This window comes from Carassius carassius, chromosome 39 (assembly GCF_963082965.1).
Source record: "Carassius carassius chromosome 39, fCarCar2.1, whole genome shotgun sequence".
NCBI lineage: Eukaryota > Metazoa > Chordata > Actinopteri > Cypriniformes > Cyprinidae > Carassius > Carassius carassius.
In genome coordinates this window covers 26,548,822-26,574,311 of record NC_081793.1, presented here as the reverse complement: position 1 = coordinate 26,574,311, position 25,490 = coordinate 26,548,822, and the positions used below count along the sequence as shown (strand labels likewise).

Genomic DNA, 25,490 nt, shown 5'->3' with positions numbered 1-25,490 from the left:
TTACTCAATTGGTTCTCTATAGGGCTTATGTCTTTTGGAACAAAGCAGGAATTACGATCTGTCTGAAATGGGCTTGTGAAGGAATATTGTAACGGGGCTCAATTACATTAAGCATGTTCTTAAAACCTACGTTTTCCACTACAGAGTAAGGCGCTCACTCACTCAGTACGCGCTGAAGGCTCGTTGCAAAATGGCTAATACATTTAACAGACCAGAAATAGAAGATCCTCCAATAACCAACAGGTCTGGTGTTTGGGTGCACTTTGGATTCCCTGTAAGCTATAATGGTGATGATAGAATGAATGGTAAATAGTAAGGTCTCATATCCACGGCTATAACGTAAATGTAGCCTACCAATCGCCATGGTGATGTCTTTTGCCCTGTTTGAATCCGTTGGAAATGTCTGTCTAAATGCTGCGGGGATAGTTTGTTGCGTGTATTTTTCGCCTTTTTTTCGTCTTTTCCCAGATACTGACACACTAATGTGATGTCGGCGTAAATGAGTTGACATGTTTCAAGTATTCCCGCTGATGTTTTTTTTTCTTTTTTTTGTATTCCCGCTGTTGTACCCTAGATGTGACATATCATTGTTTTTTTTATCCACCACTCTCTTGCCATCACCATTATAGCTTACAGGGAATCCAAAGTGCACCCAAACACCAGACCTGTTGGTTATTGGAGGATCTTCTATTTCTGGTCTGTTAAACGCATTTGCCATTTTGCAACGCGCCTTCAGCGTGTATTACTCAGTGAGCGAGCGCCTGACTGAGTAGCCTAACATAAACATATAAGTTGGTGTTTTTTTCTTCTTCGGGGGTGTCAGGGGCATTGCCTGTTACGTCATTTGGGTTATTGGGCTACCTTGTTGAACGCATATCATTATATTTCACATTTTTTTTTTCTTTTCCAAATATAATTAATTAGTCCAACGAACCGTTCGGTCCATCATGCGTACCGCGTACCGAACCGAAAGCCTCGTACCGAACGGTTCAATATGAATACGCGTATCGTTACACCCCTAATATATATATATTATATATATACACCACATGTGGGCAGATGATACAACTAAAGTATATCTTTGTTTCCTTTTTTGGGGTTTTCTGTTTCTTTTTTGTTTTCTGTTTTATTTTATTTTATTTATAATTTTATTTAAATTTAGGCTTTTTAGTTCTTGTTTTGATGTAGGGTGTGAGGTAGTGGGATCACAGCATAGATTTATTTATTCATTGTTTAATTTTTTGGTCTTTAATCAACATTTGTATTTTTTTTTTTTTTGCCTGTGTTGGACAATTTGATACATTTTTTTTACATGATTGAGTGGGATGGTTTGACAGGCTATTTTATTTTATTTTATTTTATTTTATTTTATTTTATTTTATTTTATTTTATTTTATTTTATTTTATTTTATTTTATTTTATTTTATTTTATTTTATTTTATTTTATTTTATTTTATTTTTGCTGTTTCAGACGGGATGCATGACACATACTATTTAATTTTGACCTATACGATTTTTCTATTTTTTTCCCTTTCTGCTCCCAGTCCAGTCTCTCCGAATGGTACTTGAGAGGATGATCATAACGATCTCATTAGGAACATATTCTTAATAAGAGTCCCTGTCATTATCTCTTCATTTGCATTTGGGCCTGATCATTTCCACATCTGTTAATGGTGTCATATCGTTCTTTTGTCTGATCGTTATCTCACCCGTGTCTCTGAAGAGGACGTGTGTGGGCCTGCAGTGCACCACTGAGCATGCTGAAATAGCTTTAACAAGTTTTGTTTGATGACTTAATTTTTTTATATTTTTGCACACTGTACTTTATTGCTCAAGATGCCTTTCTAAAAGTCGATTATAGAGAAGTGCTTACTCCTCTCACCAACACCTGTTCCACTGCAATTTACCTCTTTAATGACAATTACCAGTGTGATAATTTACCCGGGCCTGGTCTGCGTTCCCTGTCCGTACACCTACTGCTCTGAGCTGCCGTACAGCAGATGCGTCTGTGTGAAAGAGAGAATGAGAAAAGGAGAGAGTGAACTGAGAAACAGTGAGGGGGAAATCCATTTGCCACAGTGTCTTTAATTCACTCATTTTGGTTTATTATGTAAACTTCACAAAACTTAATATGTAAAATTATTGCCTTTACTATACAATGGTTCTGGCATCTATGGTGAATATATGAACCATGAGGAACCTTAAAGAATTAGTTCACTTCCAGAATAAAACAAAATCCTGACAATTTACCTACCCCCATGTCATCCAAGATGTTCATGTCTTTCTGTCTTGGATGTTTTTTTTTTAAGGAAAACAAGCAGGATTTTTCTCCATATAATGGACTTAAATTGGGTCCAATGGGTTGACGGTCAAAATTGCAGTTTCAGTGCAGCTTCAAAGGGCTCTACAAGATCCCATCCGAGGAATAACGGTCTTATTTAGTGAAACAATCGTTTGTTTCACTAATAGTTGTTGTAAATGTTCTAAATGTTGAATTGCAATTTAATTGCTTAAAGTGATTTCACCCAAAAATGCAAATTCTGCCATCACAAACCTTAGTCTTAGTGTCACAACACACCAATTGTTCAGCTGCTTTATGATATAGGGACATATAAAACTTTATGATATAGGGACTTTATGCAGTGTATTATGTCAATAAGACTGTAAGTCTATCCCTCTTAACCTTGTTTTCATCTGTGTGAAATGCACTACGGAATCTAAACGGACTAAAGTCTAGTTAATCATCCTCATGCATTTTCTAAGCTGTATTTTGAAGCATGTTTGAACTGTTTTTGTCAATAAAATTAAAGTAAATTGTGTCCAAAACAGCACCAGAACTTTTTGATTTAAAACAAAATTATATATATAATATATTTTGTGTTCTACAGCTTAACCACCTTAGTACAATATGCATCATTGTAGTCACATGTTTCCTGAAATCTTACATAGCACCTTGTTGCAAATCACAACTTGCATAACTTCTGTTAACTAATCAGTTTGGGATCAAATTAATGTCAGGTTGCTGTAAATAACTAACATGTCATCTGATGACTGCTCCGTTATTTTGTACTGTACTTCACGGGTTTTCATACGTCACGCCAACATTCCCCAAGCAGCAGTGACTTATGCACATGTTAATCTTAAAATATGGCACTTTAATTCTCTCAACAAACTGGGAGATGTAGAATGAAGTTTGTATATGTATTGTATTACATGTTAACTCAATCCATATGTCATACTAACAAGAAAATATGGGTACTGTAATTCCAACCAAAACTTCACTATGCTGTTTACTAATGTTTGATAGAACTGCGGATTCTGGAAACACCAAATCATTGGATTATGGCTAACAGTGCCTTTGGGAAACACACCTCAGGTTTGGAACGTTGTATGCCAGATTTTGGTATTATTATTATTTTTTTTTTGGTGAACCATTTCTTCAATGCATGTCTGCCCTGATAGCACACGAATATCATGGAAGCGTCTATTTGATTTATTATTTTTTGTTTGTTTGAGTGTTTGTTCATCTGCAATTCCTGTGAGATGTCAAAGATGTTTAGAAAATGCTTTCCAGATGAGGCGTTCTTTTACAGACATCTCGCAGACGTACGCATGCTATCTGGGTGTGTTTTTACCATGCATGTAAACTAAATGTTGGCTCTGTAAAATTAATATTTCATCCAAAAGGCTTGATCCTCCCTTTTCTATCCCAACTTTCTATCCAGATTTACTGTTTTTTTATTAATGTATTTCTTGTTGGTGACATTAATGACATATTTTACCTTTAAAATAAATGTGATATTTTGTTTTGCTAATGTGATGATGTTTTTATACTCGCAATGTTGTTGGGGCCGCTATATCAGACAAGTGAGGTCAGTAACTCAGAGCACAGTGGCTCTGGCCAACTGTTCTACCCATTAACTTATGATTTAGAGCGATTAACTTTTGCTGATTAAAGTGATTATTTGGAGTTTGGTGTGTTCAGGCCCAAATGATGTGTGGCCCTGCTCTGTCGTCCTCCAGTGTGTCGGAGCATCGTGCCAGCGGCTTTAAAGTTCCATCAGGGATCCCTGCAGAACCTCTGCCAGGCCGGCTAATCTGTAATCATTCATGACTGACTTATACAAACTGCTAGTGCTGGTGCTTGTTTCTGGCACTCGACAGCAAACGATGGACGCGTTCTCCATCTCCCCGCAGTAAACAAATGGCGCGTGGAAGGTTACCCACTAGCGTGAGCAGCCAGATCTCCTAAGGAAATGGGGTATTAAGCATGTTGGAGCTTTTCAAGTCCAAAAAGTTGATTTGGGTTTCGAACTGGATGACTTTTTGTTTTACTTGTTTGCGGTTTTGAAGCTCTGACTGCTCTACAGGAGACTGGTTTTTCTGTCGACCCCTTCGTAAGCACAGTATACAGTAATACAGCCCCCTGAAGTGAAGCCCGCATGTGTTCTGAGTGCTTCAGATCACCTCAGTTTCGTTTAAAGGCGTTTATCTGCCGTAAATGTGGCTGCTGTTCTTTTTAGGAGAATTGTGAGGAGGGAGTTATTTAGAGTAAACTGTGATTGATTTAGGTGTTGAACCATCTGATTTAAATGACTTATTTTATTAGAATCTCAGTGCAATGTTTAGACAACAGTTTTCGTCATCCTTCACAAGAACCCAAATTCATCTCAATTTTCTTTTTTATGTGAAGTGTTTGTTTACGCTATAATAGACAGAAATGCAATAGTAATAGAATGTCTAGCAGGTTAGTTCAAACTATTTTATTTATTTATTTATTTTTTGTATGCAGTATTGCCAAAGCATTTAAACACACACACACACACACTCAAAAAAAAAAAAACTATATATATATATATATATATATATACTGTATATACTGTATATGTATATATAAATTGGGGAATTGTCATAAAAATAATAGGACAATACAGAAACATCTAAATGAGGCCTAGACTACAAATGGAGACAAAATGATGAATATGCACTCTTTTCCATATGAACGTGAATGCAGATAGAAGCTGTTGAGCTCCAAAATTGACAACAAATAAATAAATAAATAAAATAAATAAAAGTAATCAATACTTGATATTTTGTGATGTATTCCAAGTCTTCTGATGACATATGGATTTAAAATATATTAAAAATCTTTCCCTTCTGCTGTAGCTCTCAAAACTTGTTTGACCATGATATATATATATATATATATATATTTTTTTTTTATACAAGTTCATGTAATAATTATACCAACATTCACTAGAAAGTAAATACAATACAAAGTAAGCATTCAGGTTTTGCAAAATATGTGCATTATAACCTAATATTAAAACCTAGTATTCACATGCTTAACCTACTAATTATTATTAATTATTAAAAATATATAATTATCATTAAATTCACTGCAAAAGTGGCAAAAGATAATCAGTGTGTAAGTACATGGATGTGCTAAAGTGAGATTTTGCGAGCATTCAGGTGAAGTTTGTGGGAGTCCCCAAAGGTCTGGGCTTATTGTCACTTCTTGTATTAATCTAATAAGTGAAGTTTAGGTGCTAATGGAGGGCCAGGTGCAAGTGTGTGTGGCGGGCCGGCCTTGGGGACGCTGCTCTGAGAGTGTGTCCTAACCTGAGCGGCAGGAGGCATCTGCCTAATGATGAAAAACTGAGTGTGCCATCTAAATGATCATCCACCCCCAATACACACACACATATCCCATCATCCTCCGATGGCATAGCCAGACATTCTTTAACTCCTAACATTTCTGCTTTTAAAGGGGTTTGCTTTATGAAACTCACTGGAAACTATGTGCATGTTTTCTAATCACAATAATCTTTTATTACAAAACATTAATACAAATGTCATAAAACCATGTCAGAGTCATATTTCACCCTTAAAAAATGTGAAATAAATTAGCGTAGGACTGTGTTTTATTTTGTGACCTTATTTTCATGACAATTAAGCACAGTAATTAAATGAAATTCTAATAAAATATAATAATTAGAAAATAATCAGGGTTATTTGTTAACTACAAGTAAACTGAAACTAAAATTAAAACCATAAAATGCACAATTTAAGTTCTTGAAATAAAATAAACATTAACTCTAAAATATTTTAATATACAACTTTATTCCAGGTAGCTACCAAGGCAACATTTTCATTTAGTTTAACTTGATGTACTAAAATAACTAAAACTAAAACTGAAAAAAAAAAAAAATATATATATATATATACATTAAAAAAATGTCAATAAAAAATAAATTACCAAAATGCACAATAAAATAAATAAAAGTTTAACTTAAATCAATAGTAATTTTCTTAAATTGTTTTATGCATTTTGATTATATAATTGTATATAATTTAGTTATTTTTTAATAATATTTTAGATTTTCTTCATGCATTTTTTTTCCTTCTTGAGGTAAAGTATGAACTGTACTTTTTTGTGACATTCACCCTTAAGTACAGTAGTTTATTTACAAATACAGTTAACATGCATGTTACCGCTGGGAGATCGCAAGGTCAGTCCATCCCGTCTGTACATTAAAATAACCAACCTCAATCTGACCCCAAACAATACATGTAAGGGCTCTAAATGTGCAGGGACCCTTAGAGATCTGACTCACGTAGGGGACCTGGCAGAAGGTGCCATGCAGGCAGGAAATTTCTGGCAAGGGCTAAATCCCTAACCCTCCCTGAGAAATAATAAATAATGGCTCCATTTTGTTCGCGACTGTGGCCCAGAGCCCACACCATTAGACATTGGAAGCAATTTGCAGTCAAGTCTCAGACCTGCTTTATCTAAAATATTATCAATGAGCCTGTCAGCATTGGCCCTAACCTTCTTTTGTTATTTTCGGCTGTTCTCTCAGTAGGATGTACGGCTCGTAGCCCGGTTCCCCCTGCAGACCAGCAACAGGATGTCATACACCTGTTTTGCTTAAGGCGGGGACTCTGGCCCCCTCCCCATCTCCCACTCTTTACTGGGCCGGCTCTGACACACGGGTCGGCCCGGCTGGACGTACATGTCAGGATGTGAGATGAAGGCTGGTGAAGGTGCAGCTGTTGCATAAGAAAAGTGCCAGGGGCTCAAGCTTCCCACAGTGAGCTTTAATTTGCGTCCCTGTTTCTCAGCCCCCTCCTCCCTCTCTCTCACCTTCATCGGACGGCTACAGATGCGGAGGCCAGACACCCTCGCCCAGATGGGTCCTCCTCGCCCACGGCACTGTTTGCGTGTTAGCAATTGTTTGTGCATACATGTGCTGCAGGGGACAGCATCGCTGATTCCCATGGAAACACGTCATCCTCTCAACACTGATGCGTGTCAGTTAGTTTTACATTCGTACTGCAGATGATCATGTAATAGAAAGGTTTTTTTAGGTCAGGTGTGGTTCAAACCTCTAATTTGTACTTGATGATGACTACCAGCTAACTAACGTAATATTTGTTAGAATAGTTTATAATGAATAAAAGAAAAAAAAATTATAATAATGTGCGCACACATTTTATGCATCCTGACTGAATAAAGCATTCATCTTTAGAATGCAAATGGAAAATATTATTCATTTTTGGAAATATATATGATTTTTATTATATATTTTTTATTTATTTATTTTTTGAGGCAAATATAAAACCAAGACAAAGCCAGTTATACAAACTCTATTTATAGAGACAGTAGTTCATATCAATTGACTGATGCTGGTGTTTTTTCGTGGTGTTACATGGGAGCATTTAAGATAGTGAGAAAGGTTATATATTCTCTGAGGTATTTCTCTGGAAGGCCTCAACAGGAGGCCCTTTTGTGGAGATGTCTTCCTTTCAGCCAATCAATAGCTTTTGTTGTGATCCCAGCATGCAGCAGGAATGCCGCATGTGCTGATGCTTGGCAGCAGGAAATGTTTTGGATGCAGACACACACAAAATCCAACTATATGAAAGCATACAGTATATTCATCTAGGCCGTAACTGTGTGTGCAGCTACGCTGCAACAGAAGAGTTTAATTTAATTAACTGAACACATCTGAAGTGGGAAATTCCCAAACTATCCTGGATGATGATACTCTTTTGATTGCAACAAAAGTACTGCATGTTTTTGTATAAACATTATGATCTAGTTCAGTTGTAAAATGCTAAAAAAAAATGAATTGTGTCATTTTAAAATACAATATTGCATTTATTTCTTTATTAAAAATATAGGTAATATTTAGTAATAATATTGACAGATACATTGATCGAGGTTTGCATGTCATATATGGAATGCCTAAAATCTTTATAAAATTTGTTTAGAATATATTTACCTTTTCAAAATAACCACCTTTTTAATCTTTAAAAAATAATAATGTAGTCGGAGTTTGGCAGATGCTCTTTGTTCATGTTCGAATACGATGTAGCTTTTTTTTTTTTTTTTTTTTTTGGATTTAAACCAAATATTAAGAAATAAATTCTGTAATATAATTCTGCTGATTGAACAACTGATATGTTGGTTTTATAATTTTTTTTTTTTTACTCATAAATATGATAACTTGACCAGAGTGTGCCAAATTTTTTTTGGGCATATTCAAATACAGCATTTCTTTAATAATAATGAATAATGAAATAATAGAAATAATATTTCATGGAAATATGCATTTTTGATTAAATGATGGCTTAAAAAGAAATATTGTTTCTTTACTTTGTATGTATATGTATGTTGACAAAACATATTATAGAAGAAGCCCCAGGTTATCCAGTACGCCAGCCCCATGTTTAGCAATTTTTAACCTTTTTGCACTTTACTATTATTATTAAATATAAAATGAATTGCTACTATTAATTAATTTGTGTGTGTGTGAAATATACATTTTATTTTTTATTAGCTGTTCAATTTTCTTATATTTATATATTTTTATATTATTATTATTTTTTTTAATTATTATTACCTTTTTTAAATCCTTTCTTGTTATGGGTTTTGCGAGGGGGTTTATTCACATCATGATTGATACTTTACAAACATGTTTTACTGAATAACTTCTATTCTTTGCTCCTGCTTTTGACATCTGCTTTGCTCTCAACAGATTGTTCGTGTTTTGAGAGCAGTGTTGTTTATAAAGAAAAAGCTCCTCTCACATTCTCACTGTAACACAAAACTGTCATATTATGGCCTTCTTTTCATGCTGCTATTTACCCAAGAGCAAGCGAGTCAAATGAAGTCTATTCTCCCAGTACGTCGACATGACACGCAAGCAAAGAGATTCAATTGTCACCTTTCAGGATGTCTGGTTCTCCGGCGCCCGTGCGCACTCCGCGGCCCTTACATGGGTCCTTTGATGTTAGTGACTAATGCACATCGTATGAAAACACATTATGGAGAGATGCTGACAGATAAAACACTGAGCGCTGCCATTTTGCTCTCTCTCTGTATAATGAGGCGACCAGAAAAGAGAAAAGACATCAGCCCAGTCAAATTATCTCCGTGCAACTGAGTTGTGTGTGCTTCCTGACAGCTTTCCAGGCAGCCAAACACATTTCCATACTATGCTCACTGTGAAGTGCTGACACCAAATAAAAATAAAGTGATAGAGAGAAAAAAATAAGGCCTTTGATGAACATGTTAGTGGGAAGCCCTTTTTTCCTCTGTCTGTCTCTCTCTCTATGTCTCTCTCTATGTCTCTCTCTCCTACTGCTTTGTTCCCGACAGCAACAAAGTCCTAAAGCAGTGGGAAATGATGTTGAATTAAAGCTGAACCTCAAAGCACACAAATCTCTCAGTGTGTTTACAGGAAGTCGCCCTGGAATCACAATGCCTGACAGGAACATTGACATGACAACACGCACTTTACATAGTCGACTGCTGCTGTAACATCCAGGTCACTATATGCAGAATCGCGGTTGAAGAAACTACTTGTACACTGTAAAGAAGTAGTTTAGCTTCAGTCAGACTACCCTTTTGGAAATATAGTTTTTATAAGAGTAACTACAGGGAGCAGTACATTTTTAACAGGGCTGTCAAACAATTAAAATGTGTTATTGAATTAATTACTTCATATGCTAGTTAATTATTCAGATTAATGGTGGTTAGTCACAAATATATTCATATTTGGAGAGAAATGCTTCCAAATGAAGATAATTCAGTAATGTCAGTATTATGGAACGTGTAAACCATTAAATAGACAAAAACTGACTTTAGAAGTTGATATAGTGTTTGTTTGACCAATGCTTTTATCCGAAGCGACTTACATTCTAGGTATACATTTGCCAGTGCATTCATTGGGAATCAAAATCCATGACCTTGGCATTGCTCTACTGTTTGAGCTTTGATTGCATTGTTACTTTTAGTTAGTTACTTCACAACGCTGTGCAGAATATGCCAGTATTTACCTCTCTTTTTCAGATCTATCTGCCTTACAATGTGCCAGCGAGTAAATATAACGGCTCCTTTGCGTTTTGTACATTTAAAAGCCATAAACCCGAGCAGCTGTGTGCACAAACCCCTCTGTCTGCTGCCCTGGGTACAGTTGCGTCTGTTCCACTGGATGCTGACACTGTGGCTTGATGACAGGCAAAACAGAAAAAGCGTTATTGCCCCCTGGATAGGTCATTTGGTGGCGTTGGCCAAAAGCTAAACTGAAAGGGAGGTTTTAAAGACGGGAACAGGTGCAAGTCACTGCGGGGGCTGGATGAGGCACAAACGCCGAGGCCCAATCGTCATTCGCAAACATTCTCCCACTTCCTCGTAATTAGGCCACGGCTTCAATAGAAGCTAACTCAGGCCATATGGGCTAATGTAGCTGAGATGAAGACCCCCCACACAGGTAGCAGTCTGTCAGCACCACGGACAGCTCCCATTCAGCCAGATAACTCACTGCCGCGCCAGGCAGGAGAGCCAAAGAGAAAAACTCAATGCCGCTTAAAGGTTTGATTGAGCTTGAAGGTCAGGCCTATCGTATGTTGCCCCAAAAATGTGTCCCCAAATTCCATAATTAAACAAACAAATAAGACTCATTCTTCACCTCAGGCCTTGAACTTTGTAGGCGGAAATGCTTGTTCCTGAATTGCTTGTGTGAGACTTTAAGGTTACAGTGTGACTAATGGTATTTATTTTGAGGTGTATGAGGATTGAAAACATACAAAACATTCCAATTGAATATTGGTGGAGCAGCTCAATTTGTGTCAAAATAAATGCACAAAGTTTGCGTTGGTTAAAAAATTGTGCACCTTAAGCAGACTCTTAAAAATAAAGGTCCAAAAAGGGGTTTTCACAGCAATGCCATAGAAGAACCATTTTCATTTCCCAAAAGAACCTTTCAGTGAACAGTTATAATTTTTTTTTTCTTAGTGTGAAGAATATTTTTATAATCTAACGGACATTTTTTTTTGCCACTATATAGAACTCTTGCAGAATTAAGACTTAAGAATTACAGAATTAAGAACCTTTATCGAGTCATAAAAAAAATAAATAAAAAAAATAAATAACTTTTGTGTAATAAAAAGGTTCCAGGGATATTAAAAGGTTATTTTTATGAGTTTTACCACTTGTGGTAAAAGACCCCCAGTCTTGGGCAAAACCACCCTTTTGACAAAGTAAGTCATATGAATAACATTTAAAGATCCATTTATTTAGTTGGTCTTGCAGTTGGCACAGCCTGATCTTAAGGCAATTTGTACTTTTTTTACGAGGTGGCTAATTTGTATGAATTTGTACGACCTCATTCGTACAAATTCATATGATTTGTGCTAAATTGTACGTATTTTATGAGTTGCACATTTCTTATGAATTTGTACGAATGGCCTACACCTAACCCCACCCCTAAACCTACCCATCACTGGGGTCTAGACAAATCATACCAAATTATATGAGTGAGGACGTATGGATAATTGAAATAAGTACGGAGTAATATTATTAATTAACTACATGCATTTACTGTAGGGTTAGGGTTTGTTTTAGAGTTAGTTGCTTGTAATTATGCATAATTTAACGTTGTTAATGTAGCAGGTATATGTATACTGAAAATAATTCGGCAAATAAACTATTTATACTAGGTATTAATGACAAAAAAATCGGCAGGGAACAAATTTAATTAAACATGACATTTTGAAGAAGATACCCTGAAATAGTATTTTCTTGCTAAATGTAGTCCAGTAATCCTTTTTTCTATTCACAATTTTGCAAAATAATTTCTTGACAGTGTAGTATGTAAACACACCATCTAAAAATAAAGTGTACCCTATGTTTTAATTCCAAATGACCAACTTTCAGGTCTGCTGTGCAATTTCACTGTAATTTTGCTTAAACTTGCATTCTTGTTCTTTAAGATTTAAAACAATATGTCAATATGTCTTCTGTTGTTATATAGAACAAACACAACTTTAATCGTGTGATCCGTGATTACTGAACACATACCCAAATCACTGACTAGTACTAGAACTAATTGACTAGTTAACCAGCACAACCGCTAGACCTGTGAAGTGTGGTTTGCATGCATATACCAAATAAAGCAGCACTTTTAAAGCCTTTTTCATCTAGAAATGTTCATCAATTTGATACCGACGAGTGCTGAAAGCCAAGCGAGCGGAGCGTAAACAAAAGCAGCCTTATCACGTCTGTCTGCAGCACTGGAAGACATTAGAGCTTATGGGAGCCAACATCTGTTACAGCGTGAACGCACAACAACAGGACCAAATGATGTGTGTGGGACCGAGCTAATGTGTGACTACAGGTCCAAGCAAGCTGCCTGACAGAACATTAGCTGAGAAATATGTTGTGTTTGTTTCACAGTTTGTGGAGATCATGTCAATAAATGCTTCTGATAAAAAAAAAAAAAAACTCTAATTGATTCAGTGTGAAACAGTTAGTGTTTGTTGATAATTACGCATGCGAGAAAACACACAGCTTTGGAATATTTATTAGGAGTCTCGGCTGCAATGTTGGAGCCATGGAAGAGTTTAATGAATCTATCATGAGGCAGTATCCAGCCGTCGGAAATTAGCTAACGAGGCCTGCCATGCCGTAGAGCTTCATTTCGAGTGAACGGCGTGCCGTTCATATTTCATATCCTCACAGACTGCCTAATAAAAACATAACAAGCGCCAGCTAACAAATACCAGATGAATGATGATTGTTTTACAGTTCCCACTTTCAAAAAAAGACTTGTGTTGTATAATGAGAGAGTGTTTTACAGTACTCACACGCTTCTCTCTCTCAGCTAACAAACCATAATAAATGCTTGAATTGACCTAAAAACAAACTGCACTGCTAAGAAATATTTTTCTCATATTCTTTTGATTTTTAGTGATGAGAACAAATGTGCAAAGCTGTAAACTATATGATGGGGTATTGTTGGGTCATTGCATGAAGTTTAATGCTTAAGCCTGACTGATAGTGATTACATTTGCATCATCACTGCATGACGCTCCTGTTATGAATTATGATCCTTCATTTTTCATCCTGGCAATTTTTACAGCTCCACCTTCTGTCATTAGCAAAGGAAATGTGTTCCCCTAGCATCCCCACTGTCAGGACTCTATAAATAATGAATAAACATAAAGTTTGCAAGATGTTGCTTATCAACAGAATAAAATTCAAATAAAAATTAAAACTGCTGCAACAGATGATTATGATTCAGATGCAAAATTTATTTTACATTCTTTGCAGATCTGGATCTACCTGCCACTCAAGTTTAAATTACAATATTTTCTTAAAAAACACTTGAAATCAGTGGCATAGCAACCATTATAGCTAAGAAAAATCTTCCAAATTTGAGAAATTTCTTAATTATTTTATTTTAAATTATTTTTAGATGAAAACGTATATGAACAGTAGATAAGTGTTGATCCCAAATCTGTGTTATTTTAGTATTGTTGAGATATTATAGTTTTTACTATTATTTGTAATAATTTATTTATATAGAATAAAATGTACAAAACAATTATTTGATAAAAATGAAACCTATAGAAATAAAGATAATAATTTTTAGATTGTTTTATTTTTATTTCAAGTTTTATTAACTTTGTAGTGTTGTGTTTTTGAAATTTTTTATTAGGTGTATTTTTGATTCATTTTATTTCAGTATTAGTAATTTTGGTATATCAAGTTAAACTAAATATAAAATCTAAATTGTTTCCTTGGAAACTATATATATAAAAAAAATACATACATACATTGTATATATATATGTATATATATATATATATATATATAAAAATTCAGTTAATATTTTTTAATAATAGTTATTATTATTTTTTGTTTGTTTTTGTTTTAGTAATCTATCCCTGAACCTAATATGGCTGGTGCCCACTTGTCTGCTTTTCAACATTTGTTTAATTAAGACTACTTGGCAAATATTTAATCACTTAATTTATATTCATGACTGAGGCTGATAATGTTTAAATGGTATCCTCATTCTTTTCAGGTTGTTCCTATTCAGAACTTTCAATCAATAAGAATTGAAACTGTTCCTCTTTTTCTGCTGCTTCTTCTCGGTCTTAGTTCGTATTTTTCCCAGCCTTGCTGTTTTCACCCCTCAGTGGGGCGGAAAGACAAGGCCTCCAGTTGCCCTCCAAACATTTTTATTCCAATAACAAGAAATGCCACTTCGGTCAAAAAACATTCATGTTTCTGCCGAGGTTGACAGTTACATTGGTTTCCACAAAGCAAAGCCTCCCTTTCTGTATAATTCATCACTGCTTTGTCACCATGTAGCTGTCGGCATGCACACATACACACACAGAAAGACACTCAGGCCTCACACACACACACACACACAGGCATGTATCTAACCGGTGTCAGTCACTCACATGTCTTACAGTCAGTGCTGGAGGTGCTTTTGTATCTTTGAGGCCTTGTCTTTCCCGCAGTTCATCCATTTCTAGTCTTCTCAGCTCTCATATTCTGTCTTTCTTGCATCTTTTTTTTTCCAGATGCCGGAAAAAAGACTGTTGCAAAGTGGAGCCTGTCAAGCCAATGAGGACGGAAGATGAAGACAGGACCGCCGAAATAAGGGAAGGTGTTTTAGCGTGTGGTTTTAAATTCCGACTTGTTTCCCTTCGAGGTACAACTAGCCTCGGCAGCAGATTTGAGCGCTCATCAGATCGCAGTTTAAGCTTTTTAGAGTTCTGAGGCTCGTGGATGGTATTGTTAAGTGACAGGTATGGAAATAGATGCTGCTGAGGTGTATCTCTGAGTTTCTTTTAACTCGCACTTCAGAGAGAAATCAGCAAAAAGCCTGTCTGTAGTCGCAGACATCAGGATTTGTGTCGATCTGATGGTTTTATTTGATTCTCTCACATGCATCATTGTAACATTAAAGAGAATATATGACTCGGGCTTACTTCAATAATTGCTCGTTGATGTCAGCCTCAACAATATGGATCTGGATTCATGTTCATGAAAGTCGTGCTGGTGCACAATAAAAGCTTTTCCCAACCTGTCTTCAAATTACCAAGTACTATCTCTTATAAAAGTCTGTTAGTGATATTCTCAGTATACAGACTATAAAATTCTTCAATGGTTTCTTGAGGAAACTTTGTCTGAGCGTAGAATGAGAAACATTTATTGCTCTGGAGTTACTATATATTTCTTTTGAGATTTAAGAACGTTCTTACGTTCTTGATGTTTCATTTATATAATAATCAGAAATGTCTATTGAGCAGCAAATCAGCATATTAGAATGATTTCTGAAGGATCACGAAGACTGGAGTAATGATGCTGAAAATTCAGATTAACATCACAGGAATAAATTACATTTTAAAACATTCAAATTGAAGACAGTTATTTTAATTTGTAATAACATTTTTTTTATATTATTGTTTTACTGTTTACTGTTTTATCAAACAAATGCAGCCTTGCTGAGCATGAGATTTTTCTCAGAAATATATTTATAAAAAAAATCTTACTGGCCCCAAACTTTTGAGCCATGTGTTTATGCAATAAGCACTTTTTTTTTTTTTTTTTTTTTACAAATTTATTTAAAGATGAGTGCAAGATAACTTATGTTAGTAAGTCCAAGGCTTACTTTGTCATTATCATCAGAAATCCCCACCATCACACATCATACTAGAATCCACTCAATTTCAAGTAGTCAAAAGTGCCTAACTAAACAATCACTCATACTCTCTCCCTGTCTCTCTATCTTTCGCCCCACACATATAATCAGGTATCTGGGGTCCGTCTGGAGGAACTGGTGGACTAGACAGCATTCTGATGGGTTAAAGAGGAGGTTTGCTCATCTGATTTAGTGATCAGCTTCCTGCTGTGGTGAAGTCCCTCCACCTCCAGGGCATCACCAATCAAGAGGACCGAGAGAGGGAAATACACAGTAAACAGTCATTGTTTCTCACCTCCTTCAAATGATCCACTTTTGACAAATAATCACTTGGAAATAATCATTAGTGGAAAGTGTAAGTTCTGTTAAAAATGAAATTAGTTAATTAAAGAAACTAAAGTGACCACATTTGTCAAGCTCCAAAAAAATAAAAAAAATTAAAAAATTAAAAAGAAAAAAAAAGAATGGGTTGTGTTTTGTTCTACACACAATAATGTAGACATAATATTCAATTAAATTGCCGTAAAAGTTTACAGTTAATTAAAAGAAAAAAAAAAAACTATGGAAGCTTATTTCTACCAAAAAAAAGAAGAAAAGAAAGAAAACTATTTTTTAAATTTTATTTCACAATTCTGAGCTTTTTCTCGAAATTACAAGTTTATATCTCAGAATTCAGACTTTTTTTTTCTTAGAATCGCAAGTTAACCTGTTGCTGACTCAGTTTTTTCCCCCTTATCACAGTTTATATATCACAGTTCTGACTTTTTTTCTTCCAGAATTGCGGATTTACGTTTCACATTTTAGATTTTTTTTTCTAATAATTCTGATCTTGCAATTAAAAATATTAATAATAATAAAAATTATATATATATACACACACACATTACAGTGTTCATGTTCTGAAATATTATTTGTTTTTATGTTCCTATTCAAAATGCTGCATTGATGTATCATTGCACCAGATTTGCTGCCATTGATTTGTGGTGTGAATTTTTTTTTATTTTTGAGTGGACTTTTCCTTTAAGCTATATCACTGAAAACTCAAAAATTGTGTAAACTGCAAAACAACCGAATCTGTGTCTGTGCATTTATAGTGTTTAAACGTATCTCTTTCAATATATGCCTTTCTCTTCCACACACATACATCACTTCACACTTGTTTGGGCCTTAGCTTGTTCTGAGCATGCTCCGACATGCCCAACTCAATCCGGCGGGAATTACATCAGCCACAAAGCAAATAGCAACAAACACGCAGCGTAAACAAGCTAGCAGGCATCTCACTGTGCAACACACCTTTCTGGAGATCTCCCAGCCCCTTTCTGCCACTCCAAGTTTGCCACATCTTTAAAACATCAATACGTAATTGAGAGTGAATGTACGCTCCAAAGATTTGCATCTTTTTCCACTCTCCCCACACTTCATTTGATCCCCATTGCTCACCAGCTGGTTCCAGTACAGCTCCAGTTCAACCAGTGCCTCTGAGTTCACTCTCCACACTTAATTGGTTCCCAAGGCAAGAATTAAATATTTACTTTAAAGCCCTTTAAAATTCAATTGATTTTTATCTGACAGCTGTGATGGTCTCGAGTGGGCCGATTGCAGGCAGTCTCCACAAGGTCCCACGAGGAGAGAGCACAACACAAACTGACAAAAATCCTCCTCCTCCACACACACACACACACACACACACACACACAGATGCTGTGGTTGTTCCTTGATCAAGCACTGGCGTGGTCACAGGTTTCATTTCACACCCAGCTGTTGTGTGGTGGATTTATATCCAAGATTGAAAGGTGGAGCAAGATAGAATAAAACACAGACACCTTTAATATTCTGATATGTCTAAATGAGATTTGATTGTTTTTTTTTCCTTTTAAAATAATATAATATTTTCAAGTAAATAATAGTAATAAGTTAATAGTAAAATAATTTCTGTCATATACTTGAAAATATTATTTTAAAAATCTGCATAAAATTAGCCTTAAATTTAGTGTTCAGAAAGAAAAAAAATACTAATTTTACATTGCACACACACACACACACACACACACACACACACACATATATACATATATATATATGTATATTTACATGTAAAAATATAATAGTTTCTTTTAAGGCTTTAAATATTATTATTACACAAATTAGTATTTAAACAATTAAAACATTAAAAATTGTATTAAAATCTTAGGGGAAACAGAATTATGCATTTCATTCTTTTTACTTTTTCATGATTTAAAAAAATAATAATTCTAATATAATATTTATAAAAACATATTTCATAGTCATTAAAATATTATTATTTCATAAATAATATTTATTTAAATAATGTAAAAATAAATCTCTCATATGCAGCAAAAAAATACATTAAATAACATCACGACTAGCACTAGCATACTAGCAATTTCTTACACAAGGTAAATAACCGTAAAGGTCAATTTTACACAATCCTAAAGCTGATTCACTGTTTTCTGATTTTCACTAATAAAATAATTTTTCTTGGACCGGTTTTATGTCAAGTCCATTATAAGTAAACCATGTGCAGGCTGACGTCCTGAAGAGAGTAAACTCCGTGCACTCAATAACCTGAGATTGTGGCAGGACTGTCTGTTAGTACGAGTTTTGGAAGCTTGTTTGGAAGTTGTCATTATTTTGTTATTCAATTTAGGACCACTGCGGCAGAAATTGCTGCAGAAATGACCAATTACGAATAATACTACTAAAGGAACTCTTCACAAAGAGAACTAATATCTGTGAATTTATTGCAATTTTCTTTGTCTGTAGTGCATGATCGCCAACTGACAACCTCAATACTTTTGAAAAAGAATCCTGCTTCAATAAGATTAGTCTCATTTCATATGGACAATTATTTATGTCGTCAAATTGATAAGCAAACATGCATCCTTATGCATTTTACACATACAGTATATACACTTCAGTTTCTGGCCGCCAACTGTGTCAACTCAAAAGAGCAAGAGTCCTTTGCTAGTCAGTCACATTATCTAGCTCCTCAGAGTCAGTCAGAGTGATTCAGTCTGCCAGGCTCTGAGTTAATAAGTTATGAATAAGTTAGAGTGCTAGCGTGAGGAACAAGAAACAGGCAGGATCTCAAGAGCTCAAGCGCAGTCAGATGCTCCCAAAGCATTGTGCCAGCATTTCCACAAAACCTTAGGAGGGCTGTTAGCGCCTGAGGGGGAATCAATCACTGCGGACTTACCGAGCGTACATTAAAATGTTATGTGGTTAATACTGTGGGTGAGCGCCGCATTTCAAATGCATTATATGTGCTCGTATGATGTCCTGTGTATGCATACGGCCGCTATCTGTTCTGACAACAGCATCTGCTGAGGATCAGAAACCTTCAATGCTTTAAACAGACCGCAGATGTCATACACAGCCAGAAAACATTTGAGCTGCATTAGAATCAGTGGATTTATTGAACCAATCAAAGATATTAATAGACATATAGCTGTGATTTATATGATATAACATTATAGCAGTTGATGTCATTTGCGTAACATGACTGGTGTGTTTGATGTGTATAGCGATTGTATTTTCATTGCAAAGAAAATGTCTTGTCGTAAAAGTTGTTTGATTTTCTCCATCACATTTAAGCATCTGATTTTAACCTGTAGATTTGTGTTAGACATTTGTACTTGGCTCTTATCTATTCATCTCATTTGGTCTCCTGTTTTTTTTCTTTATAAATGAGGAATTAATTAGTATCCCATTAACGGTCTTAAATTCGGCCGCCCCAGCACTAAGCGGGACAGTGTCACATATGGGATCTGACCCGGGTTAATATAGGTTAAATCCTGTAATGCTGTCCCAAAATCTCATGCACGAGGAATCAGTTTGTAATGAAATAATGTTTATTTTACATAGGGAAGGCCGGGGCTAGTTGTCACAGGGAACTTTTCATAAAAGCTTTGTCTCAGTAAAGGTTTGAGACAAAAGTCTGATTATAAATAAACTAGTTTATAAATCAGAATACATTTAGTGAATCCTGTCCTTCAAACTAAATGAACAGTATACAATATTATAAATCAACACTATATTAAGGTAATGATCTTATAATACATTTTTTTAACTGGTTGAGCATGTTAGGGAAATGGTATTTAACATTAATTTCTTTTATTTAATTTGTCATAAATATCAAGTTAGGGCAAGTTCTCTCATTTTATATGTTGGAATATCTGTTTAATTTGTCCTATTTCTTACCTTTGTGATAAAAATGTAAATATTATATTGCACTTTATTCACATTATTAAATCAGCATAGAAATAAGTAACTTAGGGCTCTTACTGGTGACCAAAAACCTACTTTTGAATTAATTTTGTTTCATAATGACATTACTTTAAATTTAAATTCAGCTGAAAAGCCTAGAACCTATTTCCATTGTGACAACTTACCCCATATAGTGTGATGACAAGCCTTGCTATTGACAAAAGGTGTTTATGTATTTATTTTTCAATTAATATTTTTTTCCGGGTAATAGCGATGGAAATATTTAGTAGTTTTTTTTTTTTTTTTTTTTTACAAGTTAAAAAATTGTATCTATATGGAACATGGGTTTCAAAAATAAAACTAGTGTGACAACTAAATAATAATTCAAAGTGCAGCTTTGAATAAACATTTGCTTGAGTTGAGAAAAAGCTGAAACAAATATCTTATATTTCCTTTTTCTCTTAATTTTTATGATAGATTTTTAGTATCAGGATAGAGGAAAACATGGTTTTAGAATGAGCAGTATTTTTAGAGGACTCTCTCTCTCTGAAATCCCTTGTGTGAGACAGATTGACCAGGTTAATATCACGTACTTTCAGGCTCTAATGGACAGCAGATTTGGACATTAGTGTGGTTTGTATGACCAGTCCCAGAAGATCAATGAAGAAGAAAAAAACTAAAACACTCACACACACAAAATATAGATGCAGATCTGTAACAGCTTGAGTGTTTTTATGGATCGTGTATTTAAAGGTGCTCTGGTGAAGCCACTATCTCATCCAGCTCAGGCTTCATGTCCCTCAAAGCTTTTTCTTTTTTTTTTTTTCTGTGCGAGACTGGCAGTCTCCGTCTCCCCGCTCATTAGCACTTCAATTAAATAAAAAAGTGATGTAGTTGTGTCTGAATCCTCTGCCAATTTGGCAGCCGGCCGGAGCGCAGCGCGGTACAGACGAGAGCCTCTTTCCACCCATAATTCGGCCCCTAAGCAAAAGTGACAGGATCTGTCAACGCGGGCGAACTGTCCGGGGATTCACCTGAGCATCTAAGTTATATAACACAAGTCAGATTATAATTAGTGTCAGTTTTAATCTGCTCTTAAACGCGCCGGCATCTGTGGGCTGTTGTGTGGAGAGACTGCGAGGTGTCAGCGAGTTTGATAGCCCTTCGTTCACCCCGCCAACTCTAACCTGAGCATGAATATTTCAAGGGGATTTGGAGGACAGGAGGAAAGATTTAATTATATCAAATTAGGGAGTACCGGGTGATTTGGGTCTAATAGCTGTGTGTTCAATCGAAAAGGTGCCCACCTCACTTTGGGGATTCATCAGGGAACAAGGGCAGTGCAAGCCTGTGCAAAAACAGCTTCTCTGCAATGTTGGATTCACTTAGATCAGGCAGGATTCATTATCACACACGTGGCAGGTACAAATATGCCATATAGAGTTGAAACCCTTGTTGTTTCGTGTCTCTTCTATTATGTGGGCAGTGCTGCAGTGATCAGAGGGTTACACAGGAGACTCAGTAAAGCAGGATGTCATATAAGTCCCGCTTCACACACTTCTGTCCTGTTACTACTGTCAAATGGCCAACAGAACACACACACACACACACACACACAGAAACAAGCAAGTATGGGAGAATATATAAATGCAGATATATTTGGTCCAAAGCCCTTCTTTTCTGCTTTTTCCAAATGGTTATATTTTAATTGTTTTAATAATTTGTATTTTCTGTAAAAAAAAAAGGGGGCTGGAGGACACCCAGAACTGCCGTGAGACTGGGTTGGACACACACACAGACACACACACACACAAACACTATCAATTCAGTTACATACTGTCAACATATAGTAAATTTTATTTTGGCCTGTAACATCCTGTGATCTATGAAATGAGTAATGATCAAAATAATAAAAAATATAACTATTTGAAAAAAGGAGAAAAAAATTACTTTGGACACCAAAGTGAATGGTGTGTGAATGAATATAGATTTAAACTCAAAGAGACAGGATAGTCTGCGCATGACCTGATGTTTTTTTTCAGACCCAGAAGGCGAAAAGAGCCTCACGGAGAGCTAAACTGTGTTTCATTCATACTTGAAGCCGGAGGGCGCTCTCGCACAGAAAGTCATACCAGGAAAATCCTAATATGGACAACAGCGTCCAGCTATCGCTGTATGAAAAGTGTTGTTTTCGGTTTTGTTTTTTCCAAGTCCAAAAAAATCTCCAGCAGGTGATAAATAAAGTATATGAACAATGCAGTGCTAATTGACATAGCATTTATTACAGTATATACACTATTCTGCCTTATTATGTGATAAAAAGTGTTTGTAGTATATAAACAAATCATTATTATTTGTTATTGTCCAGCAGCTATATATTTCTAAGCCAATTAAAAGCTAGAAATTAGAGAAAAAAATAAAGTTGCCTATAGTATCCACTACCAGTCAAAAGTTTTTGAACAGTAAGCTTGTTAATGTGTGTTTCTTTTTTTTAAGTCTCTTCTGTTCACCAAGCCTGCATTTATTTGATTCAAGTACTGCAAATCAGTGAAATTTTGAAATATTTTTACTAGCCTATTTAATATATGCCCAACTATTTGAATATATTTCAAAATGTAATTTATTGGGACAGAATTTTTTCTGATATACTGATTTGCTGCAAAAAAAAAAAAACTCTTATTATGATAATGTTGAAAAAAGCTTGGTAGAATGTTTTCAGGTTTCTTTGATGAATAGACAATTCAGAAGAGCAGCATTTATCTGAAATAGAAATCTCTTGTAAAATGATGTCTTTATCATAATCCTTGCTAAATAAAAGTATTAATTTCTATAATTTATAAGAACAAAAACAACTATATATATATATATATATATATATATATATATATATATATATATATATATATATATATACTGACTAAGCTTTAGTGTATAATGTGTTGCAAAAGCTTTTTATTTCACATAAATGCTGATCTGTGGATCTTTCTATTCATCAAAGAATGCTGAAAAAAATTTACTCATCTGTTTTAAATATTGATAATCAGCAAATCGGCATATTAAGAATGATTTCTGATTAATGTGACACTGAAGACTGGAGGAATGATGCTGAAAATTCACCTTTGATCACAGGAATACATTACATTTAAATATATATTCCAATAGAAAACAGTTATTTTAAATAGTATACATTTTTCAAAATATTACTGCTCTTGCTGTACTTTGGATCAAATAAATGCAGGCTTGGTGAGCAGAAGATCCTTTTTTAAAACATTAAAAATCTTACTGTTAAAAAACTGTTGACTAGTAGGCTTTATAGATTGCAGAAATGTTATATCGTAATGTATAATATATAATATTATTTAAATAATATAAGAATGAATAGATAAAGTATTTTTAATATATTATTATCAACATCATTTTCATATTTCATAATTCTCATATTTTTATTTGAACAATTATATATTGTTGAATTACTACTTTAAATATTGTATTAGTTATAAAATATTGTATTTTAAATAATATATGAAATAATATAAAAAATATACAATACACTTTAAAATAAATTATTATTATTATTATTATTTTCTTTATAATTATAAGTATATTTTTTATTTTTCAGTATTATATATTGTTGAATTATTATTTCAAAAATATTGTTTTTCCTATAAAATATTGTAATATTTTAATTATATATGAAATAATATACAGTAAAATACAAAATTTTGTAAATTATTATTATAATGTTGTCTTTTTACTTTACTCAAAATATTTATTTGAACTGAATAGTTTAAAATATATTAATGATTATACAACCCGAATTCCGGAAAAATTGGGACTTTTTTTAAATTTTAATAAAATGAAAACTAAAAGACTTTCAAATCACATGAGCCAATATTTTATTCACAATAGAACATAGATAACATAGCAAATGTTTAAACTGAGAAAGTTTACAATTTTATGCACAAAATGAGCTCATTTCAATTTTGATTTCTGCTACAGGTCTCAAAATAGTTGGGACGGGGCATGTTTACCATGGTGTAGCATCTCCTTTTCTTTTCAAAACAGTTTGAAGACGTCTGGGCATTGAGGCTATGAGTTGCTGGAGTTTTGCTGTTGGAATTTGGTCCCATTCTTGCCTTATATAGATTTCCAGCTGCTGAAGAGTTCGTGGTCGTCTTTGACGTATTTTTCGTTTAATGATGCGCCAAATGTTCTCTATAGGTGAAAGATCTGGACTGCAGGCAGGCCAGGTTAGCACCCGAACTCTTCTACGACGAAGCCATGCTGTTGTTATAGCTGCAGTATGTGGTTTTGCATTGTCCTGCTGAAATAAACAAGGCCTTCCCTGAAATAGACGTTGTTTGGAGGGAAGCATATGTTGCTCTAAAACCTTTATATACCTTTCAGCATTCACAGAGCCTTCCAAAACATGCAAGCTGCCCATACCGTATGCACTTATGCACCCCCATACCATCAGAGATGCTGGCTTTTGAACTGAACGCTGATAACATGCTGGAAGGTCTCCCTCCTCTTTAGCCCGGAGGACACGGCGTCCGTGATTTCCAACAAGAATGTCAAATTTGGACTCGTCTGACCATAAAACACTATTCCACTTTGAAATAGTCCATTTTAAATGAGCCTTGGCCCACAGGACACGACAGCGCTTCTGGACCATGTTCACATATGGCTTCCTTTTTGCATGATAGAGCTTTAGTTGGCATCTGCTGATGGCACGGCGGATTGTGTTTACCGACAGTGGTTTCTGAAAGTATTCCTGGGCCCATTTAGTAATGTCATTGACACAATCATGCCGATGAGTGATGCAGTGTCGTCTGAGAGCCCGAAGACCACGGGCATCCAATAAAGGTCTCCGGCCTTGTCCCTTACACACAGAGATTTCTCCAGTTTCTCTGAATCTTTTGATGATGTTATGCACTGTAGATGATGAGATTTGCAAAGCCTTTGCAATTTGACGTTGAGGAACATTGTTTTTAAAGTTTTCCACAATTTTTTTACGCAGTCTTTCACAGATTGGAGAGCCTCTGCCCATCTTTACTTCTGAGAGACTCTGCTTCTCTAAGACAAAGCTTTTATAGCTAATCATGTTACATACATGATATCAATTAACTTAATTAATCACTAGATGTTCTCCCAGCTGAATCTTTTCAAAACTGCTTGCTTTTTTAGCCATTTGTTGCCCCCGTCCCAACTTTTTTGAGACCTGTAGCAGGCATTAAATTTTAAATGAGCTAA

At 35.0% G+C, this 25,490-nt stretch overlaps 1 long non-coding RNA gene across 1 annotated transcript in view; it reads left to right on the top strand.

The window, feature by feature from the left end:
* Nucleotides 1-15,391, top strand: part of LOC132121109 (uncharacterized) — an 88,406-nt gene extending 73,015 nt beyond the window's left edge. The window contains exon 3 of the long non-coding RNA XR_009426241.1: nucleotides 14,887-15,391. This is a non-coding gene — a long non-coding RNA (uncharacterized LOC132121109). The remainder of the gene's footprint in view (nucleotides 1-14,886) is intronic.
* The last annotated feature ends 10,099 nt before the right edge of the window (nucleotides 15,392-25,490 follow it).